The sequence below is a fragment of the Dama dama genome, chromosome 20 (assembly GCF_033118175.1).
Source record: "Dama dama isolate Ldn47 chromosome 20, ASM3311817v1, whole genome shotgun sequence".
NCBI lineage: Eukaryota > Metazoa > Chordata > Mammalia > Artiodactyla > Cervidae > Dama > Dama dama.
This window is the reverse complement of record NC_083700.1, coordinates 7,659,914-7,674,817: the sequence shown is the minus strand read 5'-3', so window position 1 is coordinate 7,674,817 and position 14,904 is coordinate 7,659,914.

Below are 14,904 nucleotides of genomic sequence, written 5' to 3'. Positions count from 1 at the left end.
AGGAGGCAGTGATTGGGGAGAAATCCAGAAGACAAGGGTGATTCAGCAGAAGCTCAAAACAAGCAGGAGGGTCATGTGTCTCTGTCATGGAAAGCTAGCATACACTTTAGTGTTTCTTTTTTCCCCATTGGTTATGTTCCCATTAGTTAAAATGCTGAACTGTGCTTAATTTCTTTCCTGTTCCACTCCTTTGCTGTCTCTCCTTCATCCAGCAAAGAGGATGATTCAATGGCAGCTCAGTCCATAGCTACTAACCTCTCTCATGCATATACTCCACCCCATGTCCCCATCAAGAAAACCCCCCGAGTGATTCCTGAGCAGCCTCACCAGTGTTCTGACAGCTACCCTGTGTCCCTCTAGCTTTCACTGAGGATGTGATAGGACAGAAGAGACTTCATGTGTCTCCAAGGCAAGCTTTTTTTTTTTTTTTTCTGGTCTGAGATAGAAATATTGGTTCATTTCTCTTTCAGTAGAATTAAGCTATGAGTAGTTGAGGGTGTTCTTTTCAGATACAGATGATTCCCTTGACTGGGAGAATATGAAGTGAGAGTCTTATTACCAAGTCATGATGCCTCAGTCTACAGGATATTAAAATTGCTAGCATCCTTTATACCCTGTAGAGTGCAGAGTTCTCTCTCCTGAGAGAGAGAGAACTTTTCCTCTAGGAAAAGAATTCTGTAATTTCCAACCCAAATGGACTTGGAAGTTTCATCCTCCAGCAAAGGTCAAACCTCTCATCCTGAGTGTGTGTGCTCTGATCTTGCTGGGTTCCCTGGACTTCCCCACTGTTCCTCATTAGGTTTTCTACTGTCACCAAAAGAACCGAAGACTATGCATCAGTGTGATCTTATCCTCCGTGTCTTCTCTTCCATATTTGCAGGTGGCCCTTTCAGCATGTGAAAGCGGTGTGTATTTGAGAATCATTTACTTGGGGAGAGAAAGCTTTGTAGATGAGAATGTCGGAGCTTTCTGTTGGTTTCAGTGGCTGTCCACCCTCATAGAAGTCATACATGAAGTGGGACAGTTCATTATGGAGAGGAACCATGGGGTGACCGCTGCCTGTCTGACCCAGCTGTGCAGGAGATCTACAAGAGTCATGGTCACTAGGCTATCTGTCAAGTTCCACTGTGAGATCTATTTGACACGTTTCCTTGAGAATGTGCTACAGGGTTTAATCAATGTAAGGCCAAAGTGATCCCAAATTCCTGCTGGGAATGAGTATAGGGACCCTGGTGATACAAAGTACTTTACAAGTAGAGCAATGTGGCCAATTATTGTAGTTCCAGGAAGAAGCTGTATTATGGCTAATATGGTAGATTTGTGTCCATGGAACTGGGTGTGCCTATATGTAAGGAATAGCGTGATTCTTGGTGTGCATCTGTGAATTTTTTATGTTGTTTTCCCTGATTTTTGTCACTCTAATCATCCCTGTTACTGGTGTCAACTTCCCCCAAAGAATTCCCATCACCATTGCACCGTGAATGAGTATGTATATAAAACTTAAAGAAAGAAAGAATACACGCCCACTGTATGCATTGATTTCATGCTAAGTGAGCATCCTTTAACCTAGAAGACAAATCTCATCACTACCCATGAACATGTTTACAGGATTTTTTAATTTTTATTAATATTTATTGATTGTTCTGGGTCTTCATTGCTGTGCAGGCTTTTCTCTGCTTAGGGAGAGCAAAGCCTACTCTCTAGTTGTGGTACACAGGCGTCTTACTGTGGTGGCTTCTTGTTGCAGAGCACGGGTTCTAGGGCTCTTGGGCTTGAGTAGGTTTGGCATGTGGGCCCAGAAGTTGCTGCTCCTGGCTCTAGAGCACAGGCTCAGTAGTTGTGGTTTAATTGCTCCTTGGCATGTAGAATCTTTCCAGACCAGGGATTGAGCTCGCACCTCCTGCATTGGCGGGTAGATGTCTAACCACTGGGCCACCAGGGAAGCCCTACACGATTCTTAATGAGCAAAACTGTGTTTCAGAATCCCCCTTACTGGGTCAGTCACACCTTCATTTAATAGTAAATCTGATCTATTAGTAGGTCTTACCACATTTTGATTGGTCATGATTCATCACTCTGCCACTTCCTTCATTCAAACTCTTTCCTATTAGAAGAGCCTCAGAATGAATTCTTCCCCCTCATCCAAGGCACCTAGCACTGAGGAAGCTTCTTCCTTCTGCAGGGAGCCCCTGGTGATACCGACATGCCACACCCAGTTCTAGAGGAGTCTGAGAAATGAGGAACCTCCAGGCATAGATGGAGGAAGTTCACCCCAGTTTTGCCTCTTAAGCTTCGGTGTCCAGTCAGTCCAGTTAACTCAATGTTCAGCAAGTCTCTAGAACTTTTCCATCTTGCAACTAAAATGTTATAACCATTAAACAGACACTCGTGTGTCAGCCTCCTCCCAGCTCTTGGAACCACCCTTCTACTCTCTACTTCTCTGAATTTTCCTTTAGATACCTCAGGTAAGTGGAATCATACAGTATTTGTCCTCCTGTGACTGGCTTATTTCACACTTACCAGTGTCCTTCAACTTCATCCATATTGCCACAAATGACAGGACTTCCTTCTTTTTTCTTCATTGATTTATTACATTTCTTCATTGATTTATCTGCCCATGGACACTGGGCAGTTTTTCTGTCTTGGTGGTTGTGTACAATGTGGCAATTGGCATGAGATTGTAGATATCTCCTGGACATTCTACTTTTATCTCCTTTGGATATAAACTCAAATGAGTGATTGCTGGATCTCATGATAGTTCTCTTAATAAGTTTTTGAGGGACTTCCAAACTTCCATAATGGCTATCCCATCTTAAATTCCTACCAACAGGGTACAAAAGTTCTACTTCTCCAAATGCTTGACAACATTTGTTATAATTTTTTTATAATATTCATCCTGAATATTATATCTTCTTTTGACTTGTTTTTCATTTCACTGATACTTAGTGATGTTGAGCACTTTTCCTATGTATACTGATCACTTCTATGTCTTCTATGAAGAAATGTCTACTGAAGTTTTTTACACATTTTTTAAACTCAGTTATTTGCCTGCTGTTGTTTTGAAGTTGAGTTGCAGTAGTTTCTTATATATTCTGGATATTGGCCCCTTATTCAGATACAAAGTTTGCAGATACTTCCTCTCATTCTATAGGTTGCCTTTTTACCCTGTTGATTTTTGAAGAGACTAACCTTTCTTCACTTGGTAATTTTAGAACCTTGGCAAAGATCATTTGGCCACACCTGTGTGAATTTATTTGAGATTCCCTTCTTATGGTTCATTGGTCTCTCTGCCTATTTTGTTGCTGGTAGAACACTGTGCATTAAAAACAAAACCTGTGTTTTGACTGCTGTGGCAATCTTATATGTTTTGAATTTATGAAGCCTGAAGTCACCATTGTTGTTCTTTGCTCTCAAGATTGTTCTTCCTCTTTGGGCTTCTTTTGGGTTCCATAAGTATTAATACCTTTTTTTTTTTTTTTTTTTTCATTTTTTCCCCATTTCTATAAAAATGACATGGGGTTTTGTGAGTGGTTAAAATAGATATGTACATCACTTTTAGTAGTATAGGGAAGGTCAACAACACTAAATATTCCAGTCTATGAATATGGTTCAATTTGGTTCAGTTCAGTTGCTCAGTGGTGTCTGACTCTTTGCAACCCTGTAGACTGCAGCATGCCAGGCTTCCCTGTCCATCACCAACTCCCAGAGCTTACTCAAACTTGTGTCTATTGAGTTGGTGATGCCACCCAACCATCTCATTCTCTGTTGTCCCCTTCTCCTCCTGCCTTTAATCTTTCCCAGAATCAGGGATGAATATGTCACTCCAATTACTTGTCTCTTCTTTCTTTCAACGGTGTCCTCTGGTTTTTAGTGTACAAATCTTTCACTTCCTAAGGAGCCTTTCCCCCTGCCTCGCTTGGGTCCTTTAGAGTCAGGAATGGGAAAGATGGGCTCGTGAAGAGAGTGAATTTTCCTCCCTCCCCTCTATACCTACTCTCTGGTTTTTTGTAATACAGGTGCCCTGGGCCATGCCCTTCACATGTGCCTACAAGTGAGCACCTTACTGGGAATTTTCTTTGGATCTGAGTGTTCACCTTACTATAGGAATGTCCACAAGCACTCTCCCAATGCTTGGTCTCAGTCCAAGAGCCTGAGATATACCTGCAAATAAATGATCATATCAGGCCATCAAACCCTCTGCAAAGAACAACCAGAACGGGCAGTTCATTGCATTTTCCTTATCTTTGGACCTCTTAGAGCTGAACTTTCCAATGTAGCAACCACTAATCAGATCTGCCTATCTATAATTAACATAGTTCAAACAATAATTAACTACTTATATTAAAAAAGAACACAAAAACCACTCAATGGCTTGGTCACATTAACAGCAGATTGGCTTATTAGTTAGCAGGGAAACCAGCAGAGGGACACATCCTTCTTAGCCCCTCAGGGTAAATACTCTCATGGGGCAGAAGTTTTTCCTTTGTTAATCAGTCAGTGAACAGCCATCTTGAAATGGCTAGACAATGCAGATGGAATAACAAAGATGGGGTGGTAACATCCTATGTGTGTGTGTGTGTGTGTGTGTGAGTGTGTGTGTGTGTGTTCATTTGTGCATGCATACTCAGCCACTCAGGTATGTCTGACTGTGTGACCCCATGCACTATAGCCCACCAGATTCATCTGTCCATGTATTCTCCCAGCAAGAATATTGCAGTGGGCTGCCATTTCCTCCTCCAAAGGATCTTCCCAAACCAGAGTTTGAACTCCTGTCTCCTGCCCTGGCACACTGGCTGGCAGATTCTCTCACTGAGCCACCTTGGAAGCCCTACACCTGCCCTTGTGCTGAAGTCCTCTGATATTCCAAAAACTGTTCTGCTATAACCTATCAGAAGTGTCAGAACAACTGGTCCTGCTGATCTTAAGATCCACTCGATCTTCCCTGGTGGCTCAGATGATAAAGAATTCACCTGCAATGCAGATCTGGCATCAATTCTTTGGTCAGGAAGATCCCCTGGAGAAGGAAATGGCAACCCACTCCTGTATTCTTGCCTGGAGAATTCCATGACAGAGGGCTCTATGGTCCATGGGGTTGCAATTGTCATACACAGCTGAGTGACTAAGCACGCACACATATATAAACATATATAGTGGTTGTTGTGTATTACAGTGTGATAGCCACTGTCCGATGTGACTATTACAATTTGCTTAAAGGCATATTTTACCTGTGTCACAAACACTTGGAATTTCAGGTTGGTTAGCACGGAGGTGACAGCTCTAATGGGCCTGTAGAAGTGAGAGGTTGAAAGTTGATTCTTTCAGCATCTCTATCTTCAAGGTTTGCAACTGAGATATAAGTGCCTCATTGAAGGGCTCTGACTGCACAGAGCACAGATAACTGCCATCTGCTATCCACAGTGGGGTGTCCCTCTAGCACCCTGGGAGAAATATCAAGGTGATGCTGTGAGAGCTAGCAGGGCCTCAACTGGAGCAGGAGAAGGGGTGGGTCGCTCATTCTAATCACCTTGTTGCTCATGGTTGTATTTCTATGGAAGGCAACGTGGAGAGCATTTGCTGCAGTGATGAGGAAGGGGACGCAGTTAGGAAACAACATTCAGATGGGGTCTGATGGGAGAGGGTTAAACCTCCTGCTTGGAGACTGAGGAAGGTGAACATGAAATTAGGAAGAAGGCAATGTGTGTAGAGTTCTGACTTACTCTTTTCATATTTTAATGATATGATAGAGAAATCGTGTCCTGGACTTGCATTGTGCACTGTTTATAATCATCTTTTCTTGCTTTGCTCCCCGAAGATTATCCATAAGAGCCGTTCATTCCTACTTTTGTAACTGACTAATGTGGAAGATTGGTCTCTGGTCAGCACATCCAGGGTACTGGGCACTGCAGACTCTGTTTTCTATTGCAGCTTGGACTATGATGGCCATATCCTGATGGGTATAAAGCTCTCTTTGTCCACTTGACAATGGAGACCACATCCTTGTAGCACATGGGAGGTGGTGGGTGAGACATGAGCTCCCTCCTTCTGCACTTTCAGGACTTGTGGCTTCCCCTCACGTTTGTTCTCACTGTTTATTATCTGGGTTCTCTGCCTGAGTTCAGTCTCCTGGAGCTCATTTCAGCCTCCGCACCAGCCAAGGCTGATGTGCTGAAGGTGCTTCCATGCGAGAGGTCCATGTCCAGCTGCCCCTAGAGACCCTCCATGGATGCAGGATTCTAGAGACTCTGAAGGGGCTTCTTGGCGTCCTCACGCACTTGCTATCACAGGTGCTGATCTGGTCTTCTGGGCTTGACTGTGCTCAAGGCAACAGGTCCCAGGGTCACTGTTCCTCTCAGAATCCAGTGCTCCATTCAGACAGTCCTGCCTCAGCTCCCCACACCCCAGGCCTGCCCCATACTGTGTCCTTTCCTTATGCCTTTCCAGGTCTCATCCTTGCCAATTTTCCAAACATCAGTGCAAACCCAGCAGCTACCATGTGTTTATGGAGGACTATGCTCACATCACTTTGGCTAAGTGAAATTGGATGTGCTTGCCTCTGTCCTCTCTAAGGGTCTGGGAAGCTTAAGATGTTGCTGTGAGCATTAAGTATCTCCAGGCAACTAAGGTCACCCCGGGAAATGGGAGAGTCTCCGTTATGTGCCTTCCATCCCCCACGACTCGACACACGCTCCGGTCCCTGCCAGGTTCCCCTCCGGAGGGGTGGAATGGTTAGTTAAATAATGGGCTGATTGGAGACAGTGGCCACACACCCATGGTCTTTCTTCCAAAGAGCCCACGTTGGAGAACTCCAGGATTGGTGGAGGTTCAAGGAGGAGGGAAAGGAACAGTGACTAGAGGAGAGAAATGAGGAAGGAAGTAGAAAGGAAGCAGCAGGAGAAGGAGGCGAGCAAAGTCTTGGGCAGAGATGCATGGCGACAGTGACCACCTGGAGGAGGAACAGGTTGACATGGCCTCACTCCTGGTCACATGTAGACAAGCTGAGAGTGGCTACAGGATGTGGGAGGTCAGAGACCCACTATTTCATTGCAGAGGTGAGACACTGAGGCCCTGGGACGTCCCTGGAGACAAGGACACCAGGGGTCCCAAGGCCAGGCTCTGAGGAGCACCAGGGTCCCCAGGTCACATCCTGACTCTAAATCTCCCCTTTTCTTTCCCATGGCCACTCCACGTGGCCACTGCCCTCGGACACCAGAAACCTACATGGCAGATAATAAAGATTTGGAGAAGGAGAGCAAGAATATGAAGATCATTTATATCCTCTTTCATATCTTTTAAAAGTTTTCTCTCTTTGTCTGATCCATAGACTCTTCCTTGTAACCCTTCCCCATCTCCTCTTTCCATTTTTTAATGATTATCATTCTGGAGGACCTGGTCTCTTGTAGGCACTTGGGGTCCTGGGAGCTTATATAAAATCTATGAACTCTGTCAGCAGCCCTCTTCCCCCACTTTCTTGGCATTACCTTGGCTCCTGACCTCGGGTCTGCACCACTGAACCTGGCTTTATTGCCATGAGTGGTCTGAGCAAGAGTTGAGGCTGGAGTCAGCAGGTCTGGACCCATGCTGCTGAAGGGACCCCGTGAAGTTTGCACTGCCATGAGCTGCCCTATATGGTTGCTTTCCTTCCTTGGGAGGGCTTGTACCTGCCTGACTGATCTCTTTCTTCCAGATGGCAAAAGGCACTACTCACTTGCTGGTGTTTCTGAAAGGGTGGGGGCTGCTGTTGAGTGTGACCACAAAAGTGGAGACAAGAGGGTGGTAATACTCCATGCAGACAAGTGGAGGATGCACTGAGCACGTCTCCCCAGGGCACAGGTCCCCATCCCCAGACACCCCTGAGGTTGCTGGCTGGGTCCTCCAGCAGCTCTACGTTTGCAGGGAGGCTGGGGCCCACTGTGGGGTCACCGTGTGTGGCTGCTCAGGAGCTGCTGTCCCAGCGTGTTTGCTTTGAAGATCCCCACTATGTGGGGGTTCCCTCATCTCGCTCTGCAGGACCAAGCTCTGCCCTTCCAACCTCCCTAAAAGCAAAGGCAGCAGGCGCACCCCCAGTTCATCACCAGCTGCAGGGAGAGGTTGGGGCGGCCCCGCCTTCCCCAGCCCTGGGCTCCTGGGAACAGAGTGAAGGAGATTCAGGCAGCCAGAGCCCATGCAGGAAGGGTGTCAACTGCCAGCTCAGCATCTCTGTGGGTGCTCCCTGGTCCTGAGGGTCCCAGCCAGCCTGGGAATTGCCTGAGACTGGGGTCCCTCAGGTTCTGGAACCCTGGGGGCCTGGGGCACCTCGGGGCAGTGTTTCTCAACCTGAAGTTGGAGGTTCTGTAGATTCTTCTGTGTATGTGTCCAACTCCAACTAAAGAAACACCAGAGAGCAATTCAGTGTGCTGTATACTTGGAATGGTCATGCTAGTGGGAAAGAAACTGCCTGCCAATGCAGAGGACCCAAGAGACTTGGGTTCGGTCCCTGTGTAAGGAAGATCTCCTGCAGAAGGAAGTGGCAACCTATTCTTGCCTGGAGAACCCCAGGGACTGAGGAGCCTGGTGGGCTATAATCCATAGGGCTGCATAGACTTGGGCACGACTGAAGCGTGAGCAGCACACGGGGTGAGTGGCAGGATTCAAGTTGCTCACGTTTCTTTTATTTCTTTTTCCCACTTCAGTCGTTTATAACATATCTTGTTTCATTACAGCTTAAAAAGCAGTGTCTTCTGTCAAATTTTAATTTTGCAACATGCTAAACAGATAAAATGTACTTTTGTATTAAAACAACATAATAACAGCATAAAATCATAAGCCTCAGGAGAGTTTGGCTGGAGTTAGAAAGAATTATTAGGGAGAGCAGAGACTCCAGCTGTCTGTCCGTGTCCAACACTCAGGTCTCAGCGGTAGTTGTACTGAGTGTAAGATGGGTGGGCAGGTTCCCCCCACTCCCTGGGTCATCTGACCTCCTGCCCCTTCCAGGGCTTAGAGGGGGTGGGGGATACCCAAGCTTTTAGTCCTTGATCCCAGAGTCCCCTGTTCCTCCACCTGGGTCTCACTGTCCAGGGGATCCATCTGTACATGCTCCTGCGAGACATTTCTAAACACTCCTTGCTAACAGACAACGCACTCAGCAAAATGCAGCAAACAGACCCAGTGCCCTGCAGATCTGAGCCCCAAAGCCAAGCTAGATCCTGAGACATTTTCTGGGTCCTGCACACCCTCCCCAGGGAGCCCTCCTCTGCCTGACTCTGCACCTTCCCAGGGACTCCATCACCGGTGTTGGTGCTGTAGGCTCTGCTCTGAATCCCTGAAGACCTGGACCTGACGTCATCTTGGACCCCAGAGGGGATGGAGCCCCCACAACACTAGGAGCCTTGTATGGACCAGCTCGGGGGAGGCCTCGCTGCTTCTCTCCTGGGGGTCTTCATTTACTACAAGTTCATTTGTTTTGATGTATATGTTTAGTATTAGTTTTATGTACAGTTTTATTTATAGGTTCCATATGTATCTGTATATGTTCAATATTTATATGTAAGGTTTTTCATTAATTTTTTTAATTTACCTTGTTACTTTAAAAATAATTTTTGTAAAAACATACACATGTATAGAAATGCAACCTCAACAGAGAAAGAACTTAATGAATTGTTGTAAGGCAGTCCACCACCAAGATATCTCCCCCTCGCCCGTAACTCAGTCTTCATTGAGTAAGGAACCGCGAATTTAGTCCTTTCATCTGTCCTTATGTCATTGTCTTTAAGGATTCTGTTTCCACATATCTGCTCATTCCACTAGTCATAGGAGATCAATATTACCCTAGACCTTGCATGACTTACATGTCAGAGCTTCCGAAATTCAGTCCTCTTGGCTGGTAAAAAGTTCATGATTCACCATTTCTCTCCTTGTGTAACTTAAATGTGTTTCTCTCTTTTCTTCCAACACAGAGAATTTCTCTCCAAAAAGGTTCTTAAAATTCTAGTTTCTATTCCCTTATATTTCTCCTGCTCTTTTATTCCAGCAACTCAGAGGACTTTTATTTTTAAAACCTAGTAGCTTTACTACAGTATCATTTACTATTAGTCGTTGCCAGCATATGCGTCAAAGTCTTTTTTTACAGAAAACTTTGCATCATAATGTTTAATATTTGCTGTGCATCTTTGATGTAATTTTACTCTTTTGGAGACTCCAATCATTCATATAAGGACAGGGAAGTCTAGTGTGCTGCAGTCCATGGGGTCGCAGAGAGTTGGACATAACTGAGCAACTGAACAACAGTCATTCATATATCAGATCTCTTGTGATAATCTTCCACTTTTAACATATTCATCAAATATTTTACAGTTTCTTAATTTATTTGCCGTGAGTTTTTTTTAAAATAGTTTTTAAGAGAGTCTTCTTTTCATCTACTGTTTCTTATAAGGTATTATTTCTCAATGTGTTTCTCCTACTTTCGCTTTCATTTACAAAGTGATTTTTCAGTTTTTTCTTATTCTTTTCTGAGTCCCACACACTGATTTCTGAGTTTTCTCAGTTCTGATGTATAACGTCCTTTCAAAATTGCATAATTTTTTTCTTTCTCTCTATTTTTTGTTTTTTGACAGTGTTTACTCTTTATTGTTAATCACATCATCATGCACAAAATGAGAATATTTATACCCATGAAGAAGTTGCTAAGCATTTCTGTAAAGTTTATTTATTCCCAAGGTTTTTTCTAATTGAAGTATAATTATAATTTAATTGAACTACAACACTGAGAGTTTCAGGTGCACAAAATAGTGATTTGATATTTCTATACATTACAAAGTGATCACCACAATAAGTTTAGTTACCATCTGTAACCAAATTATTCTTGTTGACTATATTCTCCATGGTCCACATTTTGTACCCCAAATTCATTTATTTCGTAAGGGAAGTTTGTAAGTCTTAATCTCTCTCACCTAGTTCTCTCATCACCACATCCCTCTCCTCTCTGGCAATCACTTCTTTGTTCTCTATACTACTTCATAATAATGTAATAATGTAAACTTTGGTTATGTTGATTCATTTGTTCTGGTTTTCAGTTTCCATATACAAGTGACATCATACTGTATTTGTCACTCTGTCTGACTTATTTTACTTAGCATAATACTCTCTAGGTACATCCATGTTGTCACAAATGACAAGATTTCACTCTTCTTTATGGCTAAGTAATAACCCATGTGTACCACGTCTTATCCACTCATCTCTTGATACATGCTTTGAAAAAATACTCATAAGTGGACTTGCTAGATGATATGGTATTTCTATCTTTAATTTTTGGGGAAAACTCCATACTTAGTGTATATAACTGAAGATATTATCCAAACTCCATACTTAGTGTATATAACTGAAGATATTATCCAATAATGCAGCCTAATACCTAAAATTGGCATTTTCTATAACTGAATTATTTAGAGTGACACTTGGCCACCTATAAAGACTGTAGAAACAGTTTTAATAAAATCATTTTGATTACAAAGCAAATTTGTTTCTGTGTTACTGGGTCAGTTGGGAAGATAAAGTTTGGAATGCAGAATTATGAAGAAGAGAGACACAGCAAGTGCGGAAATGCATAAAAGTGTGGATTTGCTACAGAGACCAAGCTCACCCTCCTCACCACACAGCAGAACAATAAATCCAGAGACACGCTGTCACAGTGAAGAATAGCGACTTCATTCAGAAATCTAGCTGACTGAGAAGGTGATGGACTAGGGTAGCTCCAAAAACTATCTTACTCAATTTATAATTTAGGCTTCTTTTATGCTAAAAGGGGAGGGGGAATTGTTGGTTTTTTGCAAACTTCTTGGGACGAGAATCCTTTGTGCTGTGCAGCTGTCCATGTAGATCTGGTCACAATGTTCTTATAAACATCCAAAAAGACAAATGTTATTCTCTGTTCTGCAACTTTTAAATATATATATACATATATATATATATATATATATACACACACACACACACACACATATATAAATATACACATATATCCATATATATATATATATATATACATATATATACATATGTATGTATATGACTGAAGTATAGTTGACTTACAATGGTTCAGGTGCAGAGCAAGGTGATTCAGCTATACATATACATGTATATTATTTTTGATATTATTTTCCAACATAGGTTATTATAAGATATTGACTACAGTTCCCTGTGTTATACAGTAAATCTTTGTTGCTTATTGCATATCTATTTTATAATTAGAAATCTAGCAACAGAGCACAGGTGTTAAAGGAATAGATTCAATACGGAGTCAGGGTTGTTCTTCTCTGTTACAATATCTCTGCAGAATCCCATGTACAGAGGAAATTGGCAGGTCACATTCCATCAGGTTGCAAAGAGTTGGACATCACTGAAGCATAGCACATCAGTCCAGCTGAGTTTCTCAGGTGTGTCCGACTCTGTGACCCCATGGACTGCAACATGCCAGGCTTCCCTGCCCATCACCAACTCCCGGAACCTACTCAAACTCATGCCCATTGAGTCGGTGATGCCATTTAACCACCTCATCCTCTGTCATCCTCTTCTCCTCCTGCCTTCAACCTTTCCCAGCATCAGGGTTTTTTCCAATTGAGTCAGTTCTTCCCATCAGGTGGCCAAAGTATTGGAGTTTCAACTTTAGCCTTAGTCCTTCCAATGACTATACAGGATTGATCTCCTTAAGGACGAATTGGTTGGATTTCCTTGCTGTCAAAGGGACTCTCAAAAGTCTTCTCCAACATCACAGTTCAAAAGTATCAATTCTTCATCACTCAGCTTTCTTTATAGTCCAACTCACAGCCTTGGCATACTCCTTTCCCGATTTGGAAGCAGTCTGTTGTTCCATGTCCGATTCCAACTGTTACTTCTTGACTTGCATACAGATTTCTCAGGAGGCAGATCAAGTGGTCTGGTATTCCCATCTCTTGAAGAATTTTCCAATTTGTTGTAAACCCACACAGTCAAAGGCTTTGGCATAGTCAATAAAGCAGAAATAGATTTTTTTCTGGAACTCTCTCACTTTTTCAATGATCCAATGGATGTTGGCAATTTGATCTCTGGTTCCTCTGCCTTTTCTAAATCCAGCTTGAACACCTGGAAGTTAACGGTTCACGTACTGTTAAGCCTGGCTTGGAGAATTTAGAGGTTTACTTTGCTGGCGTGTGACATGAGTGCAATTGTGCAGTAGTTTGAGCATTCTGGTGATGTCCATGTTAGAGTCTTCTCTTGTGTTGTTGGAAAAGGGTGTTTGCTATGACCAGTGCATTCTCTTGGCTAAACTCTATTAGCCTTTGCTCTGCTTCATTCTGTAAGCCAAGGCCACATTTGCCTGTTACTCCAGGTGTTTCTTGACTTCCTGCTTTTGCATTCCGGTCCCCTATAATGAAAAGGACATCTTTTTTGGGTGTTAGTTCTAGAAGGTCTTGTAGGTCTTCATAGGACCATTCAACTTCAGTTTCTTCAGCTTACTGGTTGGGGCATAGACTTGGATTACTGAGATATTGAATGGTTTGCCTTGGAAATGAAGAGAGATTGTTCTGTTGTTTTAGAGATTGCATCCAAGTACTGCATTTCAGACTCTTTGGTTGACTATGAGGGCTACTCCATTTCTTCTAAGGGATTCTTGCCCATAACCGTCATCTGGGTTAAATTCACGCATTCCAGTCCATCTTAGTTCGCTGATTCCTAATATGTCGATGTTCACTCTTGCCATCTCCTGTTTGACTACTTCCAAATTGCCTTGATTCATGGACCTAACATTCTAGGTTCCTATACAATATTGTTCTTTACAGCATCAGACTTTACTTCTATCACCCATCACATCCACAACTGGGTATTGTTTTTGCTTTGGCTCTGTCTCTTCATTCTTTCTGGGGTTATTTCTCCACTGATCTCCAGAAGTATATTGGGCACCTACTGATTTGGGGAGTTCCTCTTTCAGTGTCCTATCTTTTTGTCTTTTCATATTGTTCATGGGGTTCTCAAGGCAAGAATACTGAAGTGGTTTGTCATTCCCTTCTCCAGTGGACCATGCTTTGTCTGAGTGTTGCTGAGCCCTAAATTAAAAATGTGACTGAAACCAAAGGAATAAAGTAAAATATCCCATAGGAAATAAGAATGGCTTTTACCTTAAAACTTGAGAAAAAAATTTCAATATAAATTAATGGAAGGGATTTATTTACCTGGGGGTTCTGGAAAAGAGCAATCCTAGAAGTTGAAGGATCTCTTACCATATGAAGGTGTTTGCATGAATAGGAAACACAGATGCCACTAAAATTGCAATGTGTTTTCTAACTTCTATACACACACACACACACACACACACACACACATCTCCTCTTCTTTATTTTATGACTGAGATAAATGAACAACTGAGTAGAGATAAGAAAGGAAATCTTCTTGTGATCTAGAGGTGGGGGTTTATAGGGAAATGTACAGGGCACTTATGTGCTTATATATTTCCCTCTAATAGCTGTAGTCTTAGACTAAACACACACACACAGACACACATGTTCTCTAAAACAGTAAGAAGCATAGTTTTCATTGCACTGGAGATACATACTGGTTTGCAAAATGCTCAAAGAACTTAAAAATTAGAGTGAAAAACCATTCTATCATGGCCCAGTACTTCTGCAGAGCCTACATTTCTGTCCTTTTGCATGGGTCTCAACTTCTTCTATATCCACCCTGTCCTTCAAATTTAGAACATCAACTGTCTAGTGCCATCCTACCATTGGAGTGGTGGCACATGGACCCATGGACCCCATATAGTGCATCCAATTTATAAACTCAGTTTTTAAAATATCAAAAAATTTTCAAGATGTATAATAGCTCTTCCTAGGACAGGCTTTCCATTCAATTCTATGCATCCCGCTGAAATCATGTTTTAGCCATGAATGTGCAGCA